Source organism: Convolutriloba macropyga, chromosome 12 (assembly GCF_964194025.1).
Source record: "Convolutriloba macropyga chromosome 12, txConMacr16.3, whole genome shotgun sequence".
Taxonomy (NCBI): Eukaryota; Metazoa; Xenacoelomorpha; order Acoela; family Convolutidae; genus Convolutriloba; species Convolutriloba macropyga.
In genome coordinates, this window is record NC_134479.1 from 28,932,632 (window position 1) to 28,947,466 (window position 14,835).

The window sequence follows — 14,835 nt, forward strand, 5'->3', positions numbered from 1 at the left end:
ATGTAGATACAGCGTAAACAAATGGTTACCGTAGAAAGAGAAATGAATACCATCTCGACAAAAAGCAGACCTGCTGAAGAAAAAATATGGTGAAACAATCAAAGGAACTGCATAAAAATGAAGAAATCGATGCAGAGCCAAGTTCATGAAATATATTTTCCTGTTAACAAGTTTATTAATTGAAGTGGCAATTATTTTAGGTGAAACGACAATACGCGGTTGGAATTTATAACATATGATATCCAACAGAACTCGGTAGCATTCAATGAAGTGAGAGCATGAGTAGTGGTGATCATTGAATCCTGCGACAATGCATACTGATCTCAAATTGAGGGGAGGATACTGGTTAACTACATTGAAGAGGTCGATTAGGTTAGCTCCGCGATATGAGTGGATGGTTGCTCCAACTGCGCTGCCTTCAATATATTTTGTCCTGGATGTGCCAATTACTAAATCTTGTGCATTCCAGGGCAGGATCTGTGCAGCAAATTGTCTCATCACCTGCAAAAATATGAAGCAGTATCGTCTGGTTCGCGCATGTACAAATCCAGGAGCACAAACACAGGAGCTTACTTACAGACACACAGCATACATACATATATATATTCACATACACTATATAAATATATATGAAGTAAGCATGTGTAGGAGCAGTACAACCTGGTGGTTAGATGTCTTTCCTTCCGGTTTGGCCACAGACCCCAGAGAACACACAAAACCTGGGGATCGTAGACCCGAGACCACCAACAGCACGCAGGACCACTGACAGAGCACAAACACGGCACAGCGAACCACTGAGAGCAAACTTGACAAGCCTGTTTCTAAAATCCCTTAAGGGCGCTCCACCACACACAGGCAACTCATGATCATAGCGTATCTATTTAATAAGTTTATCGCAACAATTAGGCTAAGGGAGTTAATTAAAAGAAATTTTAACGCGTAGTTTAGTTTAAGTTTTTTTTTCATGAAGGTCAGTTTGTTGTCGAATATTCCAACAAATTGGCATTGTCGAATTGCTCCCTTCCATTTATGTGAACGCAATGAGTAGGGTCTGTTCAAAAACCGCAACGAAAAAGGTCAAAAACGTCATTTTACTGGTCCTGTGTTTGGATGATACCATTGAGTTCCTCTAACTCAAGAAATCAATTTTTATAAGCTCTTTGTTACTTGGCCACGTGTTTAATCTTAATAGATTTTTTCCAAATCACATGGCTAAAATTTTCGCTATACTGTCTCTGATTCTGCATACAGTTTGCCTTATTGCGATTGCTGTGATGTCGCTACAGTAAAATTGACTTTACTGTAGTAGCTGCAATTTTACGCAACAGAATGTTTAAAGTGATTGAATATCTGTTTTTCAGGCTACGTGCGTGTGCTGAAGGGACTAAGGAGAGAAAAAAAGCGGCTAAGAAGTTCGGAATATCACATGGAGTCAGTGTACTCATGGCTTATGCCGCCATTGCTGGAAATTTTTACTTTTTCTACAAGACTGGAAGTGCGATTGGATCAAATTGGTGATATCTATTTCTTACTGCAGGGGCAATAGTGTTGCCTGAAGACGATTCTTAACTTTTTAATGACTCTTGCATTCTCGAAAATACTTTTATCAAAGTTTTAGTCTTTGCCTAACTTTAAGTTGAAATTTAGTGACATTTGCATTGCTTTTATTTGCAAGAGCGACCATAATCGATTGATATGTCACAGCCGGTGTCCGGACAATATACCCAATACCATAAAACCCAATGCCATTATACCCAATTCCAAATTACCCAATGCGCCAAAATACCCAATTCCAAATTACCCAATGTGCCAAAATACCCAATGCCAAATTATCCAAAAATACCCAATTCCATTATACCCAATGCCAAACTACCCTAATTATAGGTTATAAACTTGAAATTTACGTACAATCCCACAATTAAGGTACCAGTCTACCATTAAGTACAAATTAACTAATTAAGTAAACAAGACGCAAAGGTATCACCGAAATTGAATTGTAGAAATAACATGACTCGTCATTCTACTCTTTAAGTTTGGCCAAAAATGGACGCTAAACATGAGCGAAATTACTTGGGGTACGTTTCAGCAGAACCGATTAACTCTAATCCTTGATGGACACGAGTTTCACAAGAAGTTAGAAACAAAAACTACTACGCATTAGAAATGCTCAAAATGGAGCTTCTATAAATGTAATGTTACGGCTATTGCCACTGGAAAAACGAGCACAACCACGAAATTGTGCCCGGACAAGTACAAGTGAAACAGATTCTTGGTCAAATGAAGGAGACAGCCAGAACGGAACAGAATCCAGTGAATAATATGATAATTGCCAGCAGTCTGATACCAATCGGGTCCGATGTTGAAACGCAGCTGTCTTTGCCAACTATATATCTGCTATCAATCGGACACTAAACCGCCAAAAAGCATCCGAGAACTGACAAGAGCCGCCAATTACAGACAGACTTTTTGAAGTGCCCGCGAAGTTGAAAGAATTCTGCCTTTGAGACGGGAACAACTGACAACGAGAGAATTCTGATTTTTGGAAAACAAGAAAATCTAGAATCCCTGAAAACCAACAATGCGCTTTGGCTTTGACGGAACCTTCAAAATATCTCCCATCCAGTTTTACCAACTATACACAATTCATATTCGGATTGGAGAATTTTATCCACCTTGTATTTATGCTCTACTTAGCAACAAAGAGAGAACTCGTGTCGGAAGCTTCTTGTTGGCTAGAATCAGCTTACTGGCGGAGTTTGGCCGGAAAATTATCTGCTGGATTTCGAAAAGGCGGCAATCAATATCTCATAACAATATCCAGCAAGTGAGATAAAAGGCTGGTATTTTCACTCGTGTCAAGTTTCCTGAAGAAGATTTATGAAAGCAACCGTGAACTAGCATTGACCTTGCGAATGATTCCTGCACTCAGTTTCGTCCCTGATCCAATGGTATCGGTCTCCGTCAGTCTTGTAATGGAGGAAATACAAGATGCCTTTGAAATTGCAAAAATAGACATTATTTGCAGATGATAGACGAACTTACTTCTTACTTTCAGGGGACATATATCCGAGATGAAAACGTTGGCCGGATCAGTAGAGAATCTCAAAAACCTTTGGCACTCTGGAACCACAACAAAGATGCAGCTGAAGGCTTAGCAGGAACAACAAATGCAGTTGAAGAATGAAATTTAGGCGTTATGTCCCTATTTCAAGGCAACCATCCCTGCATTCGGACTTTTCTGGAGAAGATATCGCTCGATGCTGCTAACCAAAAATTCAACACTATCAAAGCTCTAAAGGGAAAGAACAAGAGCCGAAAGAAATACCGAGTTCTGAATGAAAACATCAAAAACATGCAAAAAATTTCAAAACTGATGTCTCATATTTACGTTCACTTGCTTACTATACACATTGCTGAGCGTTTATACTTGTTATATGTGAGTTTTGTGGTGCTATCGAATAAATTTTTCAAAAAAAGCATTACTCGAAAACTAGAAGAGCTAGAGAGCTGATAATTTGACAGATTTTTTGTGTGGGATAGTCTTCTAGATTCCTCTCCCCACCCACTGCCAACACCGCCAGTAGCTGGTATTAGCAGGTTTTCCCGACTTTTTCCCAATTTTTTGTTTCCGATCGTGTTATTAAGTCGACTTTCGATTTTTTTAGAAAATTTTTGACTCACCGGAATTCGAACCGTTGCTGTGTTTTTCGTTGCGTGCTGTAACCGCTGTGCCAATTCCGATTTTAACGTCTTTTTATGTTTACAGTGATATATTGAGTTATCTTTCATGTGTTATGTTTAAAAAAATTTAACCTAAAAGGCGGTTTGACCTAAAAAGGGGTTTGACCTAAAGGTGGTTTGACCTAAAAGCGGACTTTCAATTGTCGAAGTTGCTTGTTCTCGTTTAAATTTTTCTGTGCAAGCGTTCTAAAAGCTGACGTCATTTCGACTCGCTTGGTTCCTTATAAGCACAATTAGGCTTTATCAATTCGCCTTTAAACATAAAATGAGCATTCTTTATCAAAGTTAGCATCAAAGTGATTATTGTTATTATTACAATTGGGTATATTTGCATTGGGTTGTTTGGCATTGGGTATTTTGGAATTTGGATATTTTGGCATATTCGGTATAATGGCATTGGGTATTTTGTCATGTAACCGTCAAAGACGAATAGATCTTGAGTGTCGACTAGGATATGGTCGTCTCAACATAAATTATGCTTCGTTTGTACTATCAAACTGTATTTTGGTAATTTTTAATTGTTGAACGAAGTTCATAGCAATTATTGTAAACGTGTTGGTCTTTTTTATGCAAAAGTTTTGCTTGAAAGTTTTTTACTTTTCGAATGGCTTTTAGGTCCTTGACTTTTTCGTTTTGCGTGATCCAAATTTGTTAAATGAAGACTATGACGTCAAATGCCAAGAAGCCAATGAGATGTTCAATAAATGGCAGAATGTCGAAATGGATTTGACTGGTTTGTTAAATTTTGTCAAGATCACGACATAATACTTCCTGCTTGTATGTTAAATGATATTGAGCTAATGTTCTTGTATGAGCCTTGTTAATTGCTCTCAAACAGTTAGTAGCTGTTGTTTGAGTCCTTTTAATTTTCTTTCTCAATGATTTATTGTCTGATCATTGTTTGTCCGAATAGTTTCAGGCGTCAAAATAAAGTTCAAAATGTGTATAAATTAGTTATTATTTCTGTAATTTTAAATTGAATGTTACCTAGTTTTTTGTCGATAGTCGGTTTGGCTCATTTTGGTCGAAAGGTTGTCCGCTGCGCAATTATGCTAACTTACAATTAAATCGGTCTATAATACGAGGTCATATATGAATTCCTGTAAGTACGCTAGTATATGAATCCTGGAAATCATATAGGTCATAGATGATTTGTATGATTTCCTGCTAATAATGGAAGGGTTATACAATTTTTCAAGAGATGATTCAATGCTCTTTAACGAAGTTCATAGCAATTATTGTAAATGTGTTGGTCTTTGTTTTATGCAAATTTTTCGCTTGACCGTTTTTGCGCTCTTCTTCTACAACATTCTTTTACTTCTCAAGTGACTTTTTTTCGCCTTCGTTCTTCATTTTTGAACGATACTATTGTTAGCACTTCGAAGTAAAGCTTGTTGCTAATATAAAACCGGTTAGCAGCAGATCAAAAAATAAGGTCTGATAGCCGTGTGGTCAGTGCATGTGGCCATGAATCGGGAGGTCAATGGTTCGAATCCCTCCTGGGGCGAAATTTCTCTACTCGCCTGTCGTTCGAGAGCTATTCCTCCGACATTAGTTGGTTTATGTTTATTTCGGAGTTTTTTTTCAAGCATTTGCTCAAGCTCAAAATATTTTTACTGTGGACTATACACTTAGTGCTATTGTGTAAATTGCATATCTTATAGACTGACGCAAGGACGAGGGCATAAATTAGTAAAAGAAGAGATGGAACGTTTGGTTTCTTGAAAGAAATTTGAGAAAAGTTGAGAACTTTGAAATTATTTTTTGAGAGGTGAAATACCATAGCTTTTTAATTGCTCTAGAACGAAATTTGAAGCAATTATCGTTGATGTCAAAATTTGCAAAATTTGCTCTCGATTTTTTGGTTTTTCGAGCGACTTTTGCGTCCTGAACTTCTCGCTTTTGGAGTGATGTAAATGGTTATCATTAATAGCCGCGGAGCGATAGCTGAGGCTATTATTGGCCCTTTCTTGGTTTTTTTATTTCGTCAAGTTTTTTGTTGAGACCATATGACGTCACAATCACTTCAAATCTGCTTTTTGTTCATTCGCTCATGCCATTTCAACTAAAGTGAGTGCTTGACGTCATTTTCCCCTCTTATTGGAGCGAGTCTTTTGTTCATTCGCGTGAAAAAGTTGTTTTGGTCAGACGTGACTTACCTCAATCTCAAAAATGACTTCCTCACTCTAAAATTGACTTTTCACTTTAATTCAAAGAGATAACGTCAATTAGGTATGTGTCACTCTAATTGAAGGATATTTGAGAGCAGTGAATATAATTAAAATTAGGATAAACAAATTGTTGATAAAAATATGACATATCAGCATTTAATACAAAGGAATATTTTTGGTTTGTTTCTTTTTATTACATCTCAGCATTTAATGAAAAGTTTCTTTTTTTTGTCTCTTCCTTTTGCTATCTTTTTGAGACTGCAGATCTACAAAGCTATTGCGGCTATTTTTCGGCAATCTTCCAGCTTTTTGAGAATTTTAAGCTGACAGATTGCGCTAAAATCTTTTCGTTTTCAGTGCAAGTCTTGGTAACAGCTTTGTCATAATTTGAAACCTCTATTGCAACCCATTACCCTGTTACAATGCCCTCTCAGCCTTCGACTGAAGCAGGATACAAGGGAATTGAGCCCCAGCTGGTCGTTCGAGATCAATTTAGTTGGTTGTTTGTTAATGACACTGGGAATAATGTTACTAATTCCTGATTTTTATAAAAAAAAAGTTAACAGATCTAATTTTTTCCCGTACTTCTACAATTTTCTTTGAAAAGCAGACGATACTGGAAATCTATTTCTAAAAGCCGGCAATATCTAGGTGGCAATAAATGTTTTTTTTTAAAACTCAACTAGCGCAGAAGTATTTCACTAGCAAGGCTGCTCTTCAAATGTTTTTTTAGGAATTGAGCATTTTGACGCAAAAATTTGTTTTGATTGTACTTTTTCCTATTTTCCGAGGCTATTTCTTTCAAGGCTATTTAAGCATATTTTTTTATTGAAGTGAAGAAATTGTTTTTTTTTTGAAAACTGGACGCATGTAGACTAGGCAATGAGAATTGTTGTTGGCCAGTTTTTCAAGGTACAATTGTTTTATGACCTTTGGGAAAGTATTGACTTATGGCGATTTTCGGTCGTTTTTTCTCATGTGTACAGAAAGATGAAGTATTGTTGCTCTGCCAGGAACAATATTAATTTCAAGAGATTTCAATGAAAAATAACTAATTTAGAAGCAATTGGAAGTTAAGGTTAAATTTGAGCAGATGCAGAATTATAGTTAATTTTTGTAGAAAAAAAAATCAACTTCATTTCCTGACATAATTTGTGTTACATATACTCTGCTGTACTTTTAGTATATGAGTGCAACAGACATCGGATCATCTTGAACGTGTTTTTGCGGGAAAATTTTCACTTTCTGTTAAGAGCAAAGTAACATTGATGCAGCTTTGTTATTTTTTTTTGCGTAGAAAGTTTGTTGCTGCAGAGAATTCTTGGTGTATTGTAATGAAAACTGAAAAAATAACTTTGATATTTTTTGCTGTGGACTATACACGTAGTGCTATTATGGAAACTGAATATCTTATAAACTGACGCTTGGAAGATGGTATAAAACAGTACAAGAAGACAGCAGGAACGTTTGGTACCTTGAAAGAAATTTGAAAGTTTAGAAGTTTGAACATGTTTTTTGAGAGCTGAAATACCATAGCCTTTTAATTGCTCTAGAACAAATTTGAAGCAGTCATTGTCGTTGTCTTTTTGGCGCAAAATTTGTGCTCGACTCTTTGGCTGTTCGAGTGACTTTTGTTCCCTCACTTTTTGTTTTTGGCGTGATATAAATGGTTTTCTTTGAAAATTTTAAGCAACTGAAATATTTATTGGCTGCAATTTAACTAATGAAAAACAAATGAAAGATTGCACCAAAATCTGTTTCTGTTTTTCACTTCAAATCTTGGTAATGATAATGACATAATTTGAAACCTCTATTGAAACGCATTGCCCTGATACAAGGTCCTCTCAACGTTGACTGAAGCAGGCTACAAGGGAATCAAGCCCCAGCTAATCGTTCGAGATCAATTTAGTTGGTTGTTTGTTAATGACATTGCGAATAAGGGTAATAATTCCTGATTTTTATAGAAAAATTAACAGATCTTATTTTGTTTCCGTACTTATAAAATTTTCTTTGAAAAGCAAACGAAACTGGAAATCTATTTTTAAAAGCCGGCAATATCTAGGTTGAAGTTAATGTTTTTTTTCTGAAACTCACCAAGCGCAGAAATATTTCATTAGGAAGGCTAATCTTCAAATGTTTTTTTTTAGGAATTGAGATTTTTTGACGCAAAAATTTATTTTGATTGTACTTTTTTTTCCGAGGCTATTTATTTCAAGGCTGTTTAAGCATATATTTTTTTGAAGTAATTAAATTGTTTTTTTTTTGGAAATTTCGGCGCGCGTAGACTATTCTTATGATTCTTTATCAACTGGAAATTTTAGAGGAAGTGTAGATATCATGCGTTAAGAATTATATGCTTCGTTTTGAATTGTTGTTGGACAGTTTTTTAAGGTACAATTGTTTTATAATGACCTTTGGAAAGTATTGACTTATGGCGATTGTCGGTCGTTTTTTCTCATGTGTACAGAATGATGAAGTATTATTGCTATGCCAGGAACAATATTATTATCAAGAGTTTTCAATGAAAAATAACTAATTGTGAAGCAATTGGAACATGAGATTTATAGTTGATTTTGTAGAAAAAATCAACATCACTTCCTGCCATAATTTGTGTTACATATACTCTGCTGTTTTTTCATATGAGTGCTAAAGACATCGGATGGTCATGAACGGGTTTTTGCGGGAAAATTTTCACTTTCTGTTAACAGCAAAGTAACCTTGATGCAGCTTTGCTAATTTATTTGCGTAGAAAATTTGTTGCAAGAGAATTCTTGGTGTCTTGTAATGAAAAGTGAGAAAATATCCTTGATATATTTTTGCTCTGGACTATACACGTAGTGCTTTTATGGAAACTGCATATCTTATAAACTGACGCTTGGACGATGGTATAAAACAGTAAAAGAAGACAGCAGGAACGTTTGGTACCTTGAAAGAAATTTGAAAGTTTAGAAGTTTGAACATGTTTTTTGAGAGCTGAAATACCATAGCCTTTTAATTGCTCTAGAACAAATTTGAAGCAGTCATTGTCGTTGTCTTTTTGGCGCAAAATTTGTGCTCGACTCTTTGGCTGTTCGAGTGACTTTTGTTCCCTCACTTTTTGTTTTTGGCGTGATATAAATGGTTTTCTTTGAAAATTTTAAGCAACTGAAATATTTATTGGCTGCAGTTTAACTAATGAAAAACAAATGAAAGATTGCACCAAAATCTGTTTCTGTTTTTCACTTCAAATCTTGGTAATGATAATGACATAATTTGAAACCTCTATTGAAACGCATTGCCCTGATACAAGGTCCTCTCAACGTTGACTGAAGCAGGCTACAAGGGAATCAAGCCCCAGCTAATCGTTCGAGATCAATTTAGTTGGTTGTTTGTTAATGAAATTGCGAATAAGGGTAATAATTCCTGATTTTTATAAAAAAATTAACAGATCTTATTTTGTTTCCGTACTTATAAAATTTTCTTTGAAAAGCAAACGAAACTGGAAATCTATTTTTAAAAGCCGGCAATATCTAGGTTGAAGTTAATGTTTTTTTTTCTGAAACTCACCAAGCGCAGAAATATTTCATTAGGAAGGCTAATCTTCAAATGTTTTTTTTAGGAATTGAGATTTTTTGACGCAAAAATTTATTTTTATTGTACTTTTTTTCCGAGGCTATTTATTTCAAGGCTGTTTAAGCATATATTTTTTTGAAGTAATTAAATTGTTTTTTTTTGGAAAATTCGGCGCGCGTAGACTATTCTTATGATTCTTTATCAACTGGAAATTTTAGAGGAAGGGTAGATATCATGCGTTAAGAATTATATGCTTCGTTTTGAATTGTTGTTGGACAGTTTTTTAAGGTACAATTGTTTTATAATGACCTTTGGAAAGTATTGACTTATGGCGATTGTCGGTCGGTTTTTCTCATGTGTACAGGATGATGAAGTATTATTGCTATGCCAGGAACAATATTATTATGAAGAGTTTTCAATGAAAAATAACTAATTGTGAAGCAATTGGAACATGAGATTTATAGTTGATTTTGTAGAAAAAATCAACATCACTTCCTGCCATAATTTGTGTTACATATACTCTGCTGTTTTTTCATTTGAGTGCTAAAGACATCGGATGGTCATGAACGGGTTTTTGCGGGAAAATTTTCACTTTCTGTTAAGAGCAAAGTAACCTTGATGCAGATTTGCTAATTTATTTGCGTAGAAAATTTGTTGCAAGAGAATTCTTGGTGTCTTGTAATGAAAAGTGAGAAAATATCCTTGATATATTTTTGCTGTGGACTATACACGTAGTTCTTTCATGGAAACTGCATATCTTATAAACTGACGCTTGGACGATGGTATAAAACAGTAAAAGACAGCTGGAACGTTTGGTACCTTGAAAGAAATTTGAAAGTTTTGAAGTTTGAACATATTTTCGAGAGCTGAAATACCATCGCCTTTTAATTGCTCAAGAACAAATTTGAAGCAGTTATCGTCGATGTCTTTTTGACGCAAAATTTGCGCTCGACTCTTTGGTTGTTCGAGTGACTTTTGTTCCCTCACTTTTTGCTTTTGGCGTAATGTAAATGGTTTTCATTGAAAGTTTTAAGCAACTGAAATTTTCATTGGCGACAGTTTAACTAATGAAAAATAAATAAAAGATTGCGCCAAAATCTGTTTCTGTTTTTCACTTCAAATCTTGGTAATGATAATGACATAATTTGAAACCTCTATTGAAACGCATTGCCCTGATACAAGGTCCTCTCAACGTTGACTGAAGCAGGCTACAAGGGAATCAAGCCCCAGCTAATCGTTCGAGATCAATTTAGTTGGTTGTTTGTTAATGACATTGGGAATAAGGGTAATAATTCCTAATTTTTATAAAAAATTAACAGATCTAATTTTGTTTCCGTACTTATAAAATTTTCTTTGAAAAGCAAACGAAACTGGAAATCTATTTTTAAAAGCCGGCAATATCTAGGTTGAAGTTAATGTTTTTTTCTGAAACTCACCGAGCGCAGAAATATTTCATTAGGAAGGCTGCTCGTCAAATGTTTTTTTTAGGAATTGAGATTTTTTGACGCAAAAATTTATTTTGATTGTACTTTTTTTTCCGAGGCTATTTATTTCAAGGCTGTTTAAGCATATTTTTTATTGAAGTAATTCAATTGTTTTTTTTTGGAAAATTCGACGCGCGTAGACTATTCTTATGATTGTTTATCAATTGGAATTTTTAGAGGAATGGTAGATATCATGCGTTAAGAATTATATGTTTCGTTTTGAACTGTTGTTGGGCAGTTTTTTTAAGGTACAATTGTTTTATAATGACCTTTGGAAAGTATTGACTTATGGCGATATTCGGTCATTTTTTCTCATGTGAACAGAATGATGAAGTATTATTGCTATGCCAGGAACAATATTAATTTCAAGAGTTTTCAATGAAAAATAACTAATTGTGAAGCAATTGGAACTTGAGATTTATAGTTGATTTTGTAGAAAAAATCAACATCACTTCCCGCCATAATTTGTGTTACATATACTCTGCTGTTTTTTCATATGAGTGCTAAAGACATCGGATGGTCATGAACGGGTTTTTGCGGGAAAATTTTCACTTTCTGTTAAGAGCAAAGTAACCTTGATGCAGCTTTGCTTATTTATTTGCGTTAAATTTGTTGCAGGAGAGAATTCTTGGTGTCTTGTAATGAAAAGTGAGAAAATATCCTTGTTATATTTTTGCTGTGGACTATACACGTAATGCTTTTATGGAAACTGCATATCTTATAAACTGAAGCTTGGACGATGTTATAAAACACCAAAAGAAGACAGCTGGAACGTTTGGTACCTTGAAAGAAATTTGAAAGTTTTGAAGTTTGAACATATTTTCGAGAGCTGAAATACCATAGCCTTTTAATTGCTCCAGAAGAAATTTGAAGCAGTTATCGTCGATGTCTTTTTGACGCAAAATTTGCGCTCGACTCTTTGGTTGTTCGAGTGACTTTTGTTCCCTCACTTTTTGCTTTTGGCGTGATGTAAATGGTTTTCATTGAAAGTTTTAAGCAACTGAAATTTTCATTGGCGACAGTTTAACTAATGAAAAATAAATAAAAGATTGCGCCAAAATCTGTTTCTGTTTTTCACTTCAAATCTTGGTAATGATAATGACATAATTTGAAACCTCTTTTGGATCGCATTGCCCTGATACAAGGTCCTCTCAACGTTGACTGAAGCAGGCTACAAGGGAATCAAGCCCCAGCTAATCGTTCGAGATCAATTTAGTTGGTTGTTTGTTAATGACATTGCGAATAAGGGTAATAATTCCTGATTTTTATAAAAAAAATTAACTGATCTTATTTTGTTTCCGTACTTATAAAATTTTCTTTGAAAAGCAAACGAAACTGGAAATCTATTTTTAAAAGCCGGCAATATCTAGGTTGAAGTTAATGATTTTTTTTAAAACTCACCGAGTGCAGAAATGTTTCATTAGGAAGGCTGCTCTTCAAATGTTGTTTTAATAGCCGCACAGCGACAGCTGGGGCTATTATTGGCCTTCTCTTGGTTTTTTTTTATTTCGTCATAATTTTTGTTACGACCATATGACGGCACAGCCACTTTTTGTTCATTCGTTCTTGCAATTTCAACTGAATTGCATGTGTGACGTCATTTTTCGCTCTTAGTGGAATGAATGTTTTGCATGCGCGTGATTAAATTTTTGGTCACACTTGACTTACCTCACTCTCAAAAATGACTTCCTCACTTTGAAATTGACATTTATTTGCTTTAATTCAAAGAGATAAGGTCAAATGGGTGTGTGTCACTCTAAATGAAGGTTATTTGAGATCAGCCAATAGAGGCAGCAATAACTTATACAGATTTTAAATCAAAATATAGATCAGCCTTCAATGAAAAGACGAATTTTTTTGGTCTGTCTTTTTTACAGTTTTTTTAAGACTTCCGATCTACGAATCTATTGCGGCTATTTTCTGGAAATCTGCCAGCTATGTTTTTAGGAATTGAGCTCTTTTGATGCAAAAATTTTTTTTGATTGTACTTTTTCCTTTTTTTCCGAGGCTATTTATTTAAAGGCTGTTTAAGCATATTTTTTATTGATGTAATTAAAGTGTTTTTTTTGGAAAATTCGACGCGCGTAGACTATTCTTATGAAGCTTTATCAACTGAAATTTTAGAGGAAGGGTAGTTATCATGAGTTAAGATTTATAAGTTTTGTTTTGAATTGTTGCTGGGCAGTTTTTTAAGGTACAATTGTTTTATGATGACCTTTAGAAAGTATTGACTTATGGCGATTTTTGGTCGTTTTTTCTCATGTGTACAGAATGATGAACTATTATTGCTCTGCCAAGAACAATTTTAATTTCAAGAGTTTTCAATGAAAAATAACTAATTGGAACGTGAGATAAAATTTGAGCAGATGCGGATTTATAGTTGATTTTGTAGAAAAAATCAACATCACTTCCTGCCATAATTTGTGTTACATATACTCTGCTGTACTTTCATATGAGTGCTAAAGATATCGGATGATCTTGAACGGGTTTTTGCGGGAAAATTTTCACTTTCTGTTTTTCACTTTCTGTGCAAAATAACCTTGATGCAGCTTTGCTAATTTATTTGCGTAGAAAATTTGTTGCAGGAGAGAATTCTTGGTGTCTTGTAATGAAAACTGAGAAAATAACCTTGATATATTTTTGCTGTGGACTATACACTTAGTGCTATTATGGAAACTGCATATCTTATAAACTGACGCTCGGACGATGGTATAAAACAGTAAGAAGACAGCTGGAACGTTTGGTACCTTGAAAGAAATTTGCAAGTTTTGAAGTTTGAACATATACATTGGGAATAAGGGTATTAATTCATGATTATAAAAGTTTAAAACATCTTTTTTTTATTTCCATACTTCTAAAATTTTCTTTGAAAAACAGACGAAACTAGAAGTCTTATAATGACTGAGTTTATAATAACATTAATTTCCACCTACATAATGCTGGCTTTTAAAAATAAAAAGCCAGCATTATATAGGTGGAAATTAATGTTATTATAAAACTCACCGAGCACAGAAATTTTTCATTAGCACCATTAGCAAGGCTGCTCTTCAATTTTTTTTTTAGGAATTGAGCTTTTTTCATGCAAAAATGTGTTTTGATTGTGTTTTTTTTTCTCTTTTTTGAGGCTATATTTTTCCATTTTTCCCTAGGCTATTTAAGCATATTTTTATTGAAGTAAATGAAGTGGAGGAAGGGTAGATATCATTCGTTAAGAATTATATTATATTAGCTTGTGTTGCAGCAAGTGTGGTTTCTAAAGACGAATTGTCTTGTTTTTAGGCAATGAGAATTGTCCTTGGGAAAATTTTAAGGTACAATTTTTTTATGAAATTTGGAAAAGTGTTGACTTTTGGCGATTTTTGGTCGTTTTTTCATATGTACAGAAGGATAAAATATTATTGCTATGCCAAGAACAATATTAGTTTCCAGAATTTTCAGTGAAAAATATTTAATTGTGCAGCAATTGGAAATTGATTAAATTGAAGCAAATGCAGAACTATATTTCATTTTGTAGAAAACATGAACATCAGTTCTTGCCATAATTTGTGTTACATATACTCTGCTGCACTTGTAGTACATGAGTGCGACAGACTTCAGATGATCCTGAACGCGTTTTTGCGGACAAATTTTCACTTCTGTTAAAAGCAAACCTGGCTGCATCTTTGCTAATTTATTTGCTTAGAAATTGAAAATTTGGAGGAGGAGATTTTTTGGTATGTCTGTTGTAATGAAAAATTAAAAAAATTATGTAATTGTTTCGAAGATGTATGTTTGTACGTGGTTCATTTTAAATTTACGTTGTGTTTAACTTTAGGTGCGGATTACAACTTTTTATGCTATCTGGATTTATGTTAAATCAATTTTTTTGGTCTATAGTGACTAATAAA

At 34.4% G+C, this 14,835-nt stretch overlaps 2 protein-coding genes across 4 annotated transcripts in view; both read right to left on the minus strand.

The window, feature by feature from the left end:
• Positions 1–895, minus strand: part of LOC142351221 (metal transporter CNNM4-like) — a 520,873-nt gene extending 519,978 nt beyond the window's left edge. For both annotated transcript variants that reach the window (XM_075403352.1, XM_075403353.1), the window contains exon 1: positions 878–895. The gene's annotated coding sequence lies outside the window, so the exon portion shown is untranslated. The remainder of the gene's footprint in view (positions 1–877) is intronic.
• Positions 1–895, minus strand: part of LOC142351222 (hexokinase-4-like) — a 319,567-nt gene extending 318,672 nt beyond the window's left edge. For both annotated transcript variants that reach the window (XM_075403356.1, XM_075403354.1), the window contains exon 1: positions 877–895. The gene's annotated coding sequence lies outside the window, so the exon portion shown is untranslated. The remainder of the gene's footprint in view (positions 1–876) is intronic.
• Positions 896–14,835: the final 13,940 nt, after the last annotated feature.